The 9,315-nt window shown below is 45.9% G+C and overlaps 45 pseudogenes; all 45 read left to right on the top strand.

Annotated features, from left to right (window-relative positions):
• The first annotated feature begins 46 nt into the window (after window positions 1–46).
• Window positions 47–165, top strand: LOC140086663 (5S ribosomal RNA; annotated as a pseudogene).
• Window positions 166–237: 72 nt separating this feature from the next.
• Window positions 238–356, top strand: LOC140086652 (5S ribosomal RNA; annotated as a pseudogene).
• A 72-nt stretch (window positions 357–428) lies between these two features.
• Window positions 429–547, top strand: LOC140086641 (5S ribosomal RNA; annotated as a pseudogene).
• Window positions 548–617: 70 nt separating this feature from the next.
• On the top strand, window positions 618–736 carry LOC140086630 (5S ribosomal RNA; annotated as a pseudogene).
• Window positions 737–808: 72 nt separating this feature from the next.
• LOC140086619 (5S ribosomal RNA) lies at window positions 809–927 on the top strand (annotated as a pseudogene).
• Window positions 928–999: 72 nt separating this feature from the next.
• Window positions 1,000–1,118, top strand: LOC140086608 (5S ribosomal RNA; annotated as a pseudogene).
• Window positions 1,119–1,190: 72 nt separating this feature from the next.
• LOC140086585 (5S ribosomal RNA) lies at window positions 1,191–1,309 on the top strand (annotated as a pseudogene).
• A 72-nt stretch (window positions 1,310–1,381) lies between these two features.
• On the top strand, window positions 1,382–1,500 carry LOC140102555 (5S ribosomal RNA; annotated as a pseudogene).
• A 259-nt stretch (window positions 1,501–1,759) lies between these two features.
• LOC140086574 (5S ribosomal RNA) lies at window positions 1,760–1,878 on the top strand (annotated as a pseudogene).
• A 70-nt stretch (window positions 1,879–1,948) lies between these two features.
• On the top strand, window positions 1,949–2,067 carry LOC140086563 (5S ribosomal RNA; annotated as a pseudogene).
• Window positions 2,068–2,137: 70 nt separating this feature from the next.
• LOC140103909 (5S ribosomal RNA) lies at window positions 2,138–2,256 on the top strand (annotated as a pseudogene).
• A 72-nt stretch (window positions 2,257–2,328) lies between these two features.
• LOC140086552 (5S ribosomal RNA) lies at window positions 2,329–2,447 on the top strand (annotated as a pseudogene).
• Window positions 2,448–2,519: 72 nt separating this feature from the next.
• LOC140104364 (5S ribosomal RNA) lies at window positions 2,520–2,638 on the top strand (annotated as a pseudogene).
• Window positions 2,639–2,899: 261 nt separating this feature from the next.
• On the top strand, window positions 2,900–3,018 carry LOC140110800 (5S ribosomal RNA; annotated as a pseudogene).
• A 70-nt stretch (window positions 3,019–3,088) lies between these two features.
• On the top strand, window positions 3,089–3,207 carry LOC140106155 (5S ribosomal RNA; annotated as a pseudogene).
• A 70-nt stretch (window positions 3,208–3,277) lies between these two features.
• Window positions 3,278–3,396, top strand: LOC140086541 (5S ribosomal RNA; annotated as a pseudogene).
• Window positions 3,397–3,468: 72 nt separating this feature from the next.
• LOC140102544 (5S ribosomal RNA) lies at window positions 3,469–3,587 on the top strand (annotated as a pseudogene).
• A 72-nt stretch (window positions 3,588–3,659) lies between these two features.
• Window positions 3,660–3,778, top strand: LOC140097061 (5S ribosomal RNA; annotated as a pseudogene).
• Window positions 3,779–3,850: 72 nt separating this feature from the next.
• LOC140097250 (5S ribosomal RNA) lies at window positions 3,851–3,969 on the top strand (annotated as a pseudogene).
• Window positions 3,970–4,041: 72 nt separating this feature from the next.
• LOC140097239 (5S ribosomal RNA) lies at window positions 4,042–4,160 on the top strand (annotated as a pseudogene).
• Window positions 4,161–4,229: 69 nt separating this feature from the next.
• Window positions 4,230–4,348, top strand: LOC140097837 (5S ribosomal RNA; annotated as a pseudogene).
• Window positions 4,349–4,418: 70 nt separating this feature from the next.
• Window positions 4,419–4,537, top strand: LOC140086530 (5S ribosomal RNA; annotated as a pseudogene).
• A 70-nt stretch (window positions 4,538–4,607) lies between these two features.
• On the top strand, window positions 4,608–4,726 carry LOC140086519 (5S ribosomal RNA; annotated as a pseudogene).
• Window positions 4,727–4,798: 72 nt separating this feature from the next.
• On the top strand, window positions 4,799–4,917 carry LOC140086508 (5S ribosomal RNA; annotated as a pseudogene).
• Window positions 4,918–4,989: 72 nt separating this feature from the next.
• Window positions 4,990–5,108, top strand: LOC140086497 (5S ribosomal RNA; annotated as a pseudogene).
• Window positions 5,109–5,180: 72 nt separating this feature from the next.
• Window positions 5,181–5,299, top strand: LOC140086486 (5S ribosomal RNA; annotated as a pseudogene).
• A 72-nt stretch (window positions 5,300–5,371) lies between these two features.
• LOC140102533 (5S ribosomal RNA) lies at window positions 5,372–5,490 on the top strand (annotated as a pseudogene).
• Window positions 5,491–5,749: 259 nt separating this feature from the next.
• Window positions 5,750–5,868, top strand: LOC140086463 (5S ribosomal RNA; annotated as a pseudogene).
• A 70-nt stretch (window positions 5,869–5,938) lies between these two features.
• On the top strand, window positions 5,939–6,057 carry LOC140103902 (5S ribosomal RNA; annotated as a pseudogene).
• Window positions 6,058–6,129: 72 nt separating this feature from the next.
• LOC140103074 (5S ribosomal RNA) lies at window positions 6,130–6,248 on the top strand (annotated as a pseudogene).
• A 72-nt stretch (window positions 6,249–6,320) lies between these two features.
• Window positions 6,321–6,439, top strand: LOC140104360 (5S ribosomal RNA; annotated as a pseudogene).
• Window positions 6,440–6,700: 261 nt separating this feature from the next.
• LOC140110794 (5S ribosomal RNA) lies at window positions 6,701–6,819 on the top strand (annotated as a pseudogene).
• A 70-nt stretch (window positions 6,820–6,889) lies between these two features.
• LOC140106146 (5S ribosomal RNA) lies at window positions 6,890–7,008 on the top strand (annotated as a pseudogene).
• A 70-nt stretch (window positions 7,009–7,078) lies between these two features.
• LOC140086452 (5S ribosomal RNA) lies at window positions 7,079–7,197 on the top strand (annotated as a pseudogene).
• A 72-nt stretch (window positions 7,198–7,269) lies between these two features.
• LOC140102511 (5S ribosomal RNA) lies at window positions 7,270–7,388 on the top strand (annotated as a pseudogene).
• A 72-nt stretch (window positions 7,389–7,460) lies between these two features.
• LOC140106645 (5S ribosomal RNA) lies at window positions 7,461–7,579 on the top strand (annotated as a pseudogene).
• A 72-nt stretch (window positions 7,580–7,651) lies between these two features.
• On the top strand, window positions 7,652–7,770 carry LOC140097217 (5S ribosomal RNA; annotated as a pseudogene).
• A 72-nt stretch (window positions 7,771–7,842) lies between these two features.
• Window positions 7,843–7,961, top strand: LOC140097205 (5S ribosomal RNA; annotated as a pseudogene).
• A 69-nt stretch (window positions 7,962–8,030) lies between these two features.
• LOC140097715 (5S ribosomal RNA) lies at window positions 8,031–8,149 on the top strand (annotated as a pseudogene).
• Window positions 8,150–8,219: 70 nt separating this feature from the next.
• Window positions 8,220–8,338, top strand: LOC140102500 (5S ribosomal RNA; annotated as a pseudogene).
• A 70-nt stretch (window positions 8,339–8,408) lies between these two features.
• On the top strand, window positions 8,409–8,527 carry LOC140113278 (5S ribosomal RNA; annotated as a pseudogene).
• A 72-nt stretch (window positions 8,528–8,599) lies between these two features.
• LOC140106464 (5S ribosomal RNA) lies at window positions 8,600–8,718 on the top strand (annotated as a pseudogene).
• Window positions 8,719–8,788: 70 nt separating this feature from the next.
• Window positions 8,789–8,907, top strand: LOC140113310 (5S ribosomal RNA; annotated as a pseudogene).
• A 70-nt stretch (window positions 8,908–8,977) lies between these two features.
• LOC140113297 (5S ribosomal RNA) lies at window positions 8,978–9,096 on the top strand (annotated as a pseudogene).
• Window positions 9,097–9,166: 70 nt separating this feature from the next.
• LOC140103218 (5S ribosomal RNA) lies at window positions 9,167–9,285 on the top strand (annotated as a pseudogene).
• Window positions 9,286–9,315: the final 30 nt, after the last annotated feature.

Below are 9,315 nucleotides of genomic sequence, written 5' to 3'. Positions count from 1 at the left end.
GTTTCTCTATGAGATAGTAAAAGAAGGTTCAAATTGAACAGCTGCTGTCAACGGCCATTCTAAGCTGAATGTGCCTGCTCTCGTCAGATCGCAGCAGCAATGCAGCTTAAGGCTTGGCAAGTACCAGCATGGGAGACTGGCTGGGAATCCCAAGTTCCGTTGACCTTTTTGAACCTGAAAATTGTGTTAGTTTCTCTGTCAAAGATGGTAAAAGAAGGTTCAAATTGAACAGCTGCTGTCAACGGCCATTCTAAGCTGAATGTGCCTGCTCTCGTCAGATCGCAGCAGCAATGCAGCTTAAGGCTTGGCAAGTACCAGCATGGGAGACTGGCTGGGAATCCCAAGTTCCGTTGACCTTTTTGAACCTGAAAATTGTGTTAGTTTCCCTGTCAAAGATGGTAAAAGAAGGTTCAAATTGAACAGCTGCTGTCAACGGCCATTCTAAGCTGAATGTGCCTGCTCTCGTCAGATCGCAGCAGCAATGCAGCTTAAGGCTTGGCAAGTACCAGCATGGGAGACTGGCTGGGAATCCCAAGTTCCGTTGACCTTTTTGAACCTGAAAATTGTGTTAGTTTCTCTATGAGATAGTAAAAGAAGGTTCAAATTGAACAGCTGCTGTCAACGGCCATTCTAAGCTGAATGTGCCTGCTCTCGTCAGATCGCAGCAGCAATGCAGCTTAAGGCTTGGCAAGTACCAGCATGGGAGACTGGCTGGGAATCCCAAGTTCCGTTGACCTTTTTGAACCTGAAAATTGTGTTAGTTTCCCTGTCAAAGATGGTAAAAGAAGGTTCAAATTGAACAGCTGCTGTCAACGGCCATTCTAAGCTGAATGTGCCTGCTCTCGTCAGATCGCAGCAGCAATGCAGCTTAAGGCTTGGCAAGTACCAGCATGGGAGACTGGCTGGGAATCCCAAGTTCCGTTGACCTTTTTGAACCTGAAAATTGTGTTAGTTTCTCTGTCAAAGATGGTAAAAGAAGGTTCAAATTGAACAGCTGCTGTCAACGGCCATTCTAAGCTGAATGTGCCTGCTCTCGTCAGATCGCAGCAGCAATGCAGCTTAAGGCTTGGCAAGTACCAGCATGGGAGACTGGCTGGGAATCCCAAGTTCCGTTGACCTTTTTGAACCTGAAAATTGTGTTAGTTTCCCTGTCAAAGATGGTAAAAGAAGGTTCAAATTGAACAGCTGCTGTCAACGGCCATTCTAAGCTGAATGTGCCTGCTCTCGTCAGATCGCAGCAGCAATGCAGCTTAAGGCTTGGCAAGTACCAGCATGGGAGACTGGCTGGGAATCCCAAGTTCCGTTGACCTTTTTGAACCTGAAAATTGTGTTAGTTTCTCTGTCAAAGATGGTAAAAGAAGGTTCAAATTGAACAGCTGCTGTCAACGGCCATTCTAAGCTGAATGTGCCTGCTCTCGTGAGATCGCAGCAGCAATGCAGCTTAAGGCTTGGCAAGTACCAGCATGGGAGACTGGCTGGGAATCCCAAGTTCCGTTGACCTTTTTGAACCTGAAAATTGTGTTAGTTTCTCTATGAGATAGTAAAAGAAGGTTCAAATTGAACAGCTGCTGTCAACGGCCATTCTAAGCTGAATGTGCCAGCTCTCGTCAGATCGCAGCAGCAATGCAGCTTAAGGTTTGGCAAGTACCAGATTGGGAGACTGGCTGGGAATCCCAAGATCCGTTGACCTTTTTGAACCTGAAAATTGTGTTAGTTTCTCTATGAGATAGTAAAAGAAGGTTCAAATTGAACAGCTGCTGTCAACGGCCATTCTAAGCTGAATGTGCCTGCTCTCGTCAGATCGCAGCAGCAATGCAGCTTAAGGCTTGGCAAGTACCAGCATGGGAGACTGGCTGGGAATCCCAAGTTCCGTTGACCTTTTTGAACCTGAAAATTGTGTTAGTTTCTCTATGAGATAGTAAAAGAAGGTTCAAATTGAACAGCTGCTGTCAACGGCCATTCTAAGCTGAATGTGCCTGCTCTCGTCAGATCGCAGCAGCAATGCAGCTTAAGGCTTGGCAAGTACCAGCATGGGAGACTGGCTGGGAATCCCAAGTTCCGTTGACCTTTTTGAACCTGAAAATTGTGTTAGTTTCTCTATGAGATAGTAAAAGAAGGTTCAAATTGAACAGCTGCTGTCAACGGCCATTCTAAGCTGAATGTGCCTGCTCTCGTCAGATCGCTGCAGCAATGCAGCTTAAGGCTTGGCAAGTACCAGCATGGGAGACTGGCTGGGAATCCCAAGTTCCGTTGACCTTTTTGAACCTGAAAATTGTGTTAGTTTCTCTGTCAAAGATGGTAAAAGAAGGTTCAAATTGAACAGCTGCTGTCAACGGCCATTCTAAGCTGAATGTGCCTGCTCTCGTCAGATCGCAGCAGCAATGCAGCTTAAGGCTTGGCAAGTACCAGCATGGGAGACTGGCTGGGAATCCCAAGTTCCGTTGACCTTTTTGAACCTTAAAATTGTTTTAGTTTCTCTGTCAAAGATGGTAAAAGAAGGTTCAAATTGAACAGCTGCTGTCAACGGCCATTCTAAGCTGAATGTGCCTGCTCTCGTCAGATTGCAGCAGCAATGCAGCTTAAGGCTTGGCAAGTACCAGCATGGGAGACTGGCTGGGAATCCCAAGTTCCGTTGACCTTTTTGAACCTGAAAATTGTGTTAGTTTCTCTATGAGATAGTAAAAGAAGGTTCAAATTGAACAGCTGCTGTCAACGGCCATTCTAAGCTCAATGTGCCTGCTCTCGTCAGATCGCGGCAGCAATGCAGCTTAAGGCTTGGCAAGTACCAGCATGGGAGTCTGGCTGGGAATCCCAAGTTTCGTTGACCTTTTTGAACCTGAAAATTGTATTAGTTTCTCTGTCAAAGATGGTAAAAGAAGGTTCAAATTGAACAGCTGCTGTCAATGGCCATTCTAAGGTGAATGTGCCTGCTCTCGTCAGATCGCAGCAGCAATGCAGCTTAAGGCTTGGCAAGTACCAGCATGGGAGACTGGCTGGGAATCCCAAGTTCCGTTGACCTTTTTGAACCTGAAAATTGTATTAGTTTCTCTATGAGATAGTAAAAGAAGGTTCAAATTGAACAGCTGCTGTCAACGGCCATTCTAAGCTCAATGTGCCTGCTCTCGTCAGATCGCAGCAGCAATGCAGCTTAAGGCTTGGCAAGTACCAGCATGGGAGACTGGCTGGGAATCCCAAGTTCCGTTGACCTTTTTGAACCTGAAAATTGTGTTAGTTTCTCTATGAGATAGTAAAAGAAGGTTCAAATTGAACAGCTGCTGTCAACGGCCATTCTAAGCTGAATGTGCCTGCTCTCGTCAGATCGCAGCAGCAATGCAGCTTAAGGCTTGGCAAGTACCAGCATGGGAGACTGGCTGGGAATCCCAAGTTCCGTTGACCTTTTTGAACCTGAAAATTGTGTTAGTTTCTCTGTCAAAGATGGTAAAAGAAGGTTCAAATTGAACAGCTGCTGTCAACGGCCATTCTAAGCTGAATGTGCCTGCTCTCGTGAGATCGCAGCAGCAATGCAGCTTAAGGCTTGGCAAGTACCAGCATGGGAGACTGGCTGGGAATCCCAAGTTCCGTTGACCTTTTTGAACCTGAAATATGTATTAGTTTCTCTGTCAAAGATGGTAAAAGAAGGTTCAAATTGAACAGCTGCTGTCAACGGCCATTCTAAGCTGAATGTGCCAGCTCTCGTCAGATCGCAGCAGCAATGCAGCTTAAGGCTTGGCAAGTACCAGCATGGGAGACTGCCTGGGAATCCCAAGTTCCGTTGACCTTTTTGAACCTGAAAATTGTGTTAGTTTCTCTGTCAAAGATGGTAAAAGAAGGTTCAAATTGAACAGCATCTGTCAACGGCCATTCTAAGCTGAATGTGCCTGCTCTCGTCAGATCGCAGCAGCAATGCAGCTTAAGGCTTGGCAAGTACCAGATTGGGAGACTGGCTGGGAATCCCAAGTTCTGTTGACCTTTTTGAACCTGAAAATTGTGTTAGTTTCTCTGTCAAAGATGGTAAAAGAAGGTTCAAATTGAACAGCATCTGTCAACGGCCATTCTAAGCTGAATGTGCCTGCTCTCGTCAGATCGCAGCAGCAATGCAGCTTAAGGCTTGGCAAGTACCAGATTGGGAGACTGGCTGGGAATCCCAAGTTCTGTTGACCTTTTTGAACTGAAAATTGTGTTAGTTTCTCTATGAGATAGTAAAAGAAGGTTCAAATTGAACAGCTGCTGTCAACGGCCATTCTAAGCTGAATGTGCCTGCTCTCATCAGATCGCAGCAGCAATGCAGCTTAAGGCTTGGCAAGTACCAGCATGGGAGACTGGCTGGGAATCCCAAGTTCCGTTGACCTTTTTGAACCTGAAAATTGTGTTAGTTTCTCTATGATATAGTAAAAGAAGGTTCAAATTGAACAGCTGCTGTCAACGGCCATTCTAAGCTGAATGTGCCTGCTCTCGTCAGATCGCAGCAGCAATGCAGCTTAAGGCTTGGCAAGTACCAGCATGGGAGACTGGCTGGGAATCCCAAGTTCCGTTGACCTTTTTGAACCTGAAAATTGTGTTAGTTTCTCTATGAGATAGTAAAAGAAGGTTCAAATTGAACAGCTGCTGTCAACGGCCATTCTAAGCTGAATGTGCCTGCTCTCGTCAGATCGCAGCAGCAATGCAGCTTAAGGCTTGGCAAGTACCAGCATGGGAGACTGGCTGGGAATCCCAAGTTCCGTTGACCTTTTTGAACCTGAAAATTGTGTTAGTTTCCCTGTCAAAGATGGTAAAAGAAGGTTCAAATTGAACAGCTGCTGTCAACGGCCATTCTAAGCTGAATGTGCCTGCTCTCGTCAGATCGCAGCAGCAATGCAGCTTAAGGCTTGGCAAGTACCAGCATGGGAGACTGGCTGGGAATCCCAAGTTCCGTTGACCTTTTTGAACCTGAAAATTGTGTTAGTTTCTCTGTCAAAGATGGTAAAAGAAGGTTCAAATTGAACAGCTGCTGTCAACGGCCATTCTAAGCTGAATGTGCCTGCTCTCGTCAGATCGCAGCAGCAATGCAGCTTAAGGCTTGGCAAGTACCAGCATGGGAGACTGGCTGGGAATCCCAAGTTCCGTTGACCTTTTTGAACCTGAAAATTGTGTTAGTTTCCCTGTCAAAGATGGTAAAAGAAGGTTCAAATTGAACAGCTGCTGTCAACGGCCATTCTAAGCTGAATGTGCCTGCTCTCGTCAGATCGCAGCAGCAATGCAGCTTAAGGCTTGGCAAGTACCAGCATGGGAGACTGGCTGGGAATCCCAAGTTCCGTTGACCTTTTTGAACCTGAAAATTGTGTTAGTTTCTCTGTCAAAGATGGTAAAAGAAGGTTCAAATTGAACAGCTGCTGTCAACGGCCATTCTAAGCTGAATGTGCCTGCTCTCGTGAGATCGCAGCAGCAATGCAGCTTAAGGCTTGGCAAGTACCAGCATGGGAGACTGGCTGGGAATCCCAAGTTCCGTTGACCTTTTTGAACCTGAAAATTGTGTTAGTTTCTCTATGAGATAGTAAAAGAAGGTTCAAATTGAACAGCTGCTGTCAACGGCCATTCTAAGCTGAATGTGCCAGCTCTCGTCAGATCGCAGCAGCAATGCAGCTTAAGGTTTGGCAAGTACCAGATTGGGAGACTGGCTGGGAATCCCAAGATCCGTTGACCTTTTTGAACCTGAAAATTGTGTTAGTTTCTCTATGAGATAGTAAAAGAAGGTTCAAATTGAACAGCTGCTGTCAACGGCCATTCTAAGCTGAATGTGCCTGCTCTCGTCAGATCGCAGCAGCAATGCAGCTTAAGGCTTGGCAAGTACCAGCATGGGAGACTGGCTGGGAATCCCAAGTTCCGTTGACCTTTTTGAACCTGAAAATTGTGTTAGTTTCTCTATGAGATAGTAAAAGAAGGTTCAAATTGAACAGCTGCTGTCAACGGCCATTCTAAGCTGAATGTGCCTGCTCTCGTCAGATCGCTGCAGCAATGCAGCTTAAGGCTTGGCAAGTACCAGCATGGGAGACTGGCTGGGAATCCCAAGTTCCGTTGACCTTTTTGAACCTGAAAATTGTGTTAGTTTCTCTGTCAAAGATGGTAAAAGAAGGTTCAAATTGAACAGCTGCTGTCAACGGCCATTCTAAGCTGAATGTGCCTGCTCTCGTCAGATCGCAGCAGCAATGCAGCTTAAGGCTTGGCAAGTACCAGCATGGGAGACTGCCTGGGAATCCCAAGTTCCGTTGACCTTTTTGAACCTTAAAATTGTATTAGTTTCTCTGTCAAAGATGGTAAAAGAAGGTTCAAATTGAACAGCTGCTGTCAACGGCCATTCTAAGCTGAATGTGCCTGCTCTCGTCAGATTGCAGCAGCAATGCAGCTTAAGGCTTGGCAAGTACCAGCATGGGAGACTGGCTGGGAATCCCAAGTTCCGTTGACCTTTTTGAACCTGAAAATTGTGTTAGTTTCTCTATGAGATAGTAAAAGAAGGTTCAAATTGAACAGCTGCTGTCAACGGCCATTCTAAGCTCAATGTGCCTGCTCTCGTCAGATCGCGGCAGCAATGCAGCTTAAGGCTTGGCAAGTACCAGCATGGGAGTCTGGCTGGGAATCCCAAGTTTCGTTGACCTTTTTGAACCTGAAAATTGTATTAGTTTCTTTGTCAAAGATGGTAAAAGAAGGTTCAAATTGAACAGCTGCTGTCAATGGCCATTCTAAGGTGAATGTGCCTGCTCTCGTCAGATCGCAGCAGCAATGCAGCTTAAGGCTTGGCAAGTACCAGCATGGGAGACTGGCTGGGAATCCCAAGTTCCGTTGACCTTTTTGAACCTGAAAATTGTATTAGTTTCTCTATGAGATAGTAAAAGAAGGTTCAAATTGAACAGCTGCTGTCAACGGCCATTCTAAGCTCAATGTGCCTGCTCTCGTCAGATCGCAGCAGCAATGCAGCTTAAGGCTTGGCAAGTACCAGCATGGGAGACTGGCTGGGAATCCCAAGTTCCGTTGACCTTTTTGAACCTGAAAATTGTGTTAGTTTCTCTATGAGATAGTAAAAGAAGGTTCAAATTGAACAGCTGCTGTCAACGGCCATTCTAAGCTGAATGTGCCTGCTCTCGTCAGATCGCAGCAGCAATGCAGCTTAAGGCTTGGCAAGTACCAGCATGGGAGACTGGCTGGGAATCCCAAGTTCCGTTGACCTTTTTGAACCTGAAAATTGTGTTAGTTTCTCTGTCAAAGATGGTAAAAGAAGGTTCAAATTGAACAGCTGCTGTCAACGGCCATTCTAAGCTGAATGTGCCTGCTCTCGTGAGATCGCAGCAGCAATGCAGCTTAAGGCTTGGCAAGTACCAGCATGGGAGACTGGCTGGGAATCCCAAGTTCCGTTGACCTTTTTGAACCTGAAATATGTATTAGTTTCTCTGTCAAAGATGGTAAAAGAAGGTTCAAATTGAACAGCTGCTGTCAACGGCCATTCTAAGCTGAATGTGCCAGCTCTCGTCAGATCGCAGCAGCAATGCAGCTTAAGGCTTGGCAAGTACCAGCATGGTAGACTGCCTGGGAATCCCAAGTTCCGTTGACCTTTTTGAACCTGAAAATTGTGTTAGTTTCTCTGTCAAAGATGGTAAAAGAAGGTTCAAATTGAACAGCATCTGTCAACGGCCATTCTAAGCTGAATGTGCCTGCTCTCGTCAGATCGCAGCAGCAATGCAGCTTAAGGCTTGGCAAGTACCAGATTGGGAGACTGGCTGGGAATCCCAAGTTCTGTTGACCTTTTTGAACCTGAAAATTGTGTTAGTTTCTCTGTCAAAGATGGTAAAAGAAGGTTCAAATTGAACAGCATCTGTCAACGGCCATTCTAAGCTGAATGTGCCTGCTCTCGTCAGATCGCAGCAGCAATGCAGCTTAAGGCTTGGCAAGTACCAGATTGGGAGACTGGCTGGGAATCCCAAGTTCTGTTGACCTTTTTGAACTGAAAATTGTGTTAGTTTCTCTATGAGATAGTAAAAGAAGGTTCAAATTGAACAGCTGCTGTCAACGGCCATTCTAAGCTGAATGTGCCTGCTCTCATCAGATCGCAGCAGCAATGCAGCTTAAGGCTTGGCAAGTACCAGCATGGGAGACTGGCTGGGAATCCCAAGTTCCGTTGACCTTTTTGAACCTGAAAATTGTGTTAGTTTCTCTATGATATAGTAAAAGAAGGTTCAAATTGAACAGCTGCTGTCAACGGCCATTCTAAGCTGAATGTGCCTGCTCTCGTGAGATCGCAGCAGCAATGCAGCTTAAGGCTTGGCAAGTACCAGCATGGGAGACTGGCTGGGAATCCCAAGTTCCGTTGACCTTTTTGAACCTGAAAATTGTGTTAGTTTCTCTATGAGATAGTAAAAGAAGGTTCAAATTGAACAGCTGCTGTCAACGGCCATTCTAAGCTCAATGTGCCTGCTCTCATCAGATCGCAACAGCAATGCAGCTTAAGGCTTGACAAGTACCAGCATGGGAGTCTGGCTGGGAATCCCAAGTTCCGTTGACCTTTTTGAACCTGAAAATTGTATTAGTTTCTCTGTCAAAGATGGTAAAAGAAGGTTTAAATTGAACAGCTGCTGTCAACGGCCATTCTAAGGTGAATGTGCCTGCTCTCGTCAGATCGCAGCAGCAATGCAGCTTAAGGCTTGGCAAGTACCAGCATGGGAGACTGGCTGGGAATCCCAAGTTCCGTTGACCTTTTTGAACCTGAAAATTGTGTTAGTTTCTCTATGAGATAGTAAAAGAAGGTTCGAATTGAACAGCTGCTGTCAACGGCCATTCTAAGCTGAATGTGCCTGCTCTCGTCAGATCGCAGCAGTAATGCAGCTTAAGGCTTGGCAAGTACCAGCATGGGAGACTGGCTGGGAATCCCAAGTTCCGTTGACCTTTTTGAACCTGAAAATTGTGTTAGTTTCTCTATGAGATAGTAAAAGAAGGTTCGAATTGAACAGCTGCTGTCAACGGCCATTCTAAGCTGAATGTGCCTGCTCTCGTCAGATCGCAGCAGTAATGCAGCTTAAGGCTTGGCAAGTACCAGCATGGGAGACTGGCTGGGAATCCCAAGTTCCGTTGACCTTTTTGAACCTGAAAATTGTGTTAGTTTCTCTATGAGATAGTAAAAGAAGGTTCAAATTAAAAAGCTGCTGTCAACGGCCATTCTAAGCTCAATGTGCCTGCTCTCATCAGATCGCAGCAGCAATGCAGCTTAAGGCTTGGCAAGTACCAGCATGGGAGACTGGCTGGGAATCCCAAGTTCCGTTGACCTTTTTGAACCTGAAAATTGTGTTAGTTTCT

The sequence above is a fragment of the Engystomops pustulosus genome, chromosome 1, assembly GCF_040894005.1.
Source record: "Engystomops pustulosus chromosome 1, aEngPut4.maternal, whole genome shotgun sequence".
In the NCBI taxonomy this organism is placed as follows: domain Eukaryota; kingdom Metazoa; phylum Chordata; class Amphibia; order Anura; family Leptodactylidae; genus Engystomops; species Engystomops pustulosus.
The sequence above is the reverse complement of the archived record's forward strand: the minus strand, read 5'-3'. Positions and strand labels throughout refer to the sequence as shown.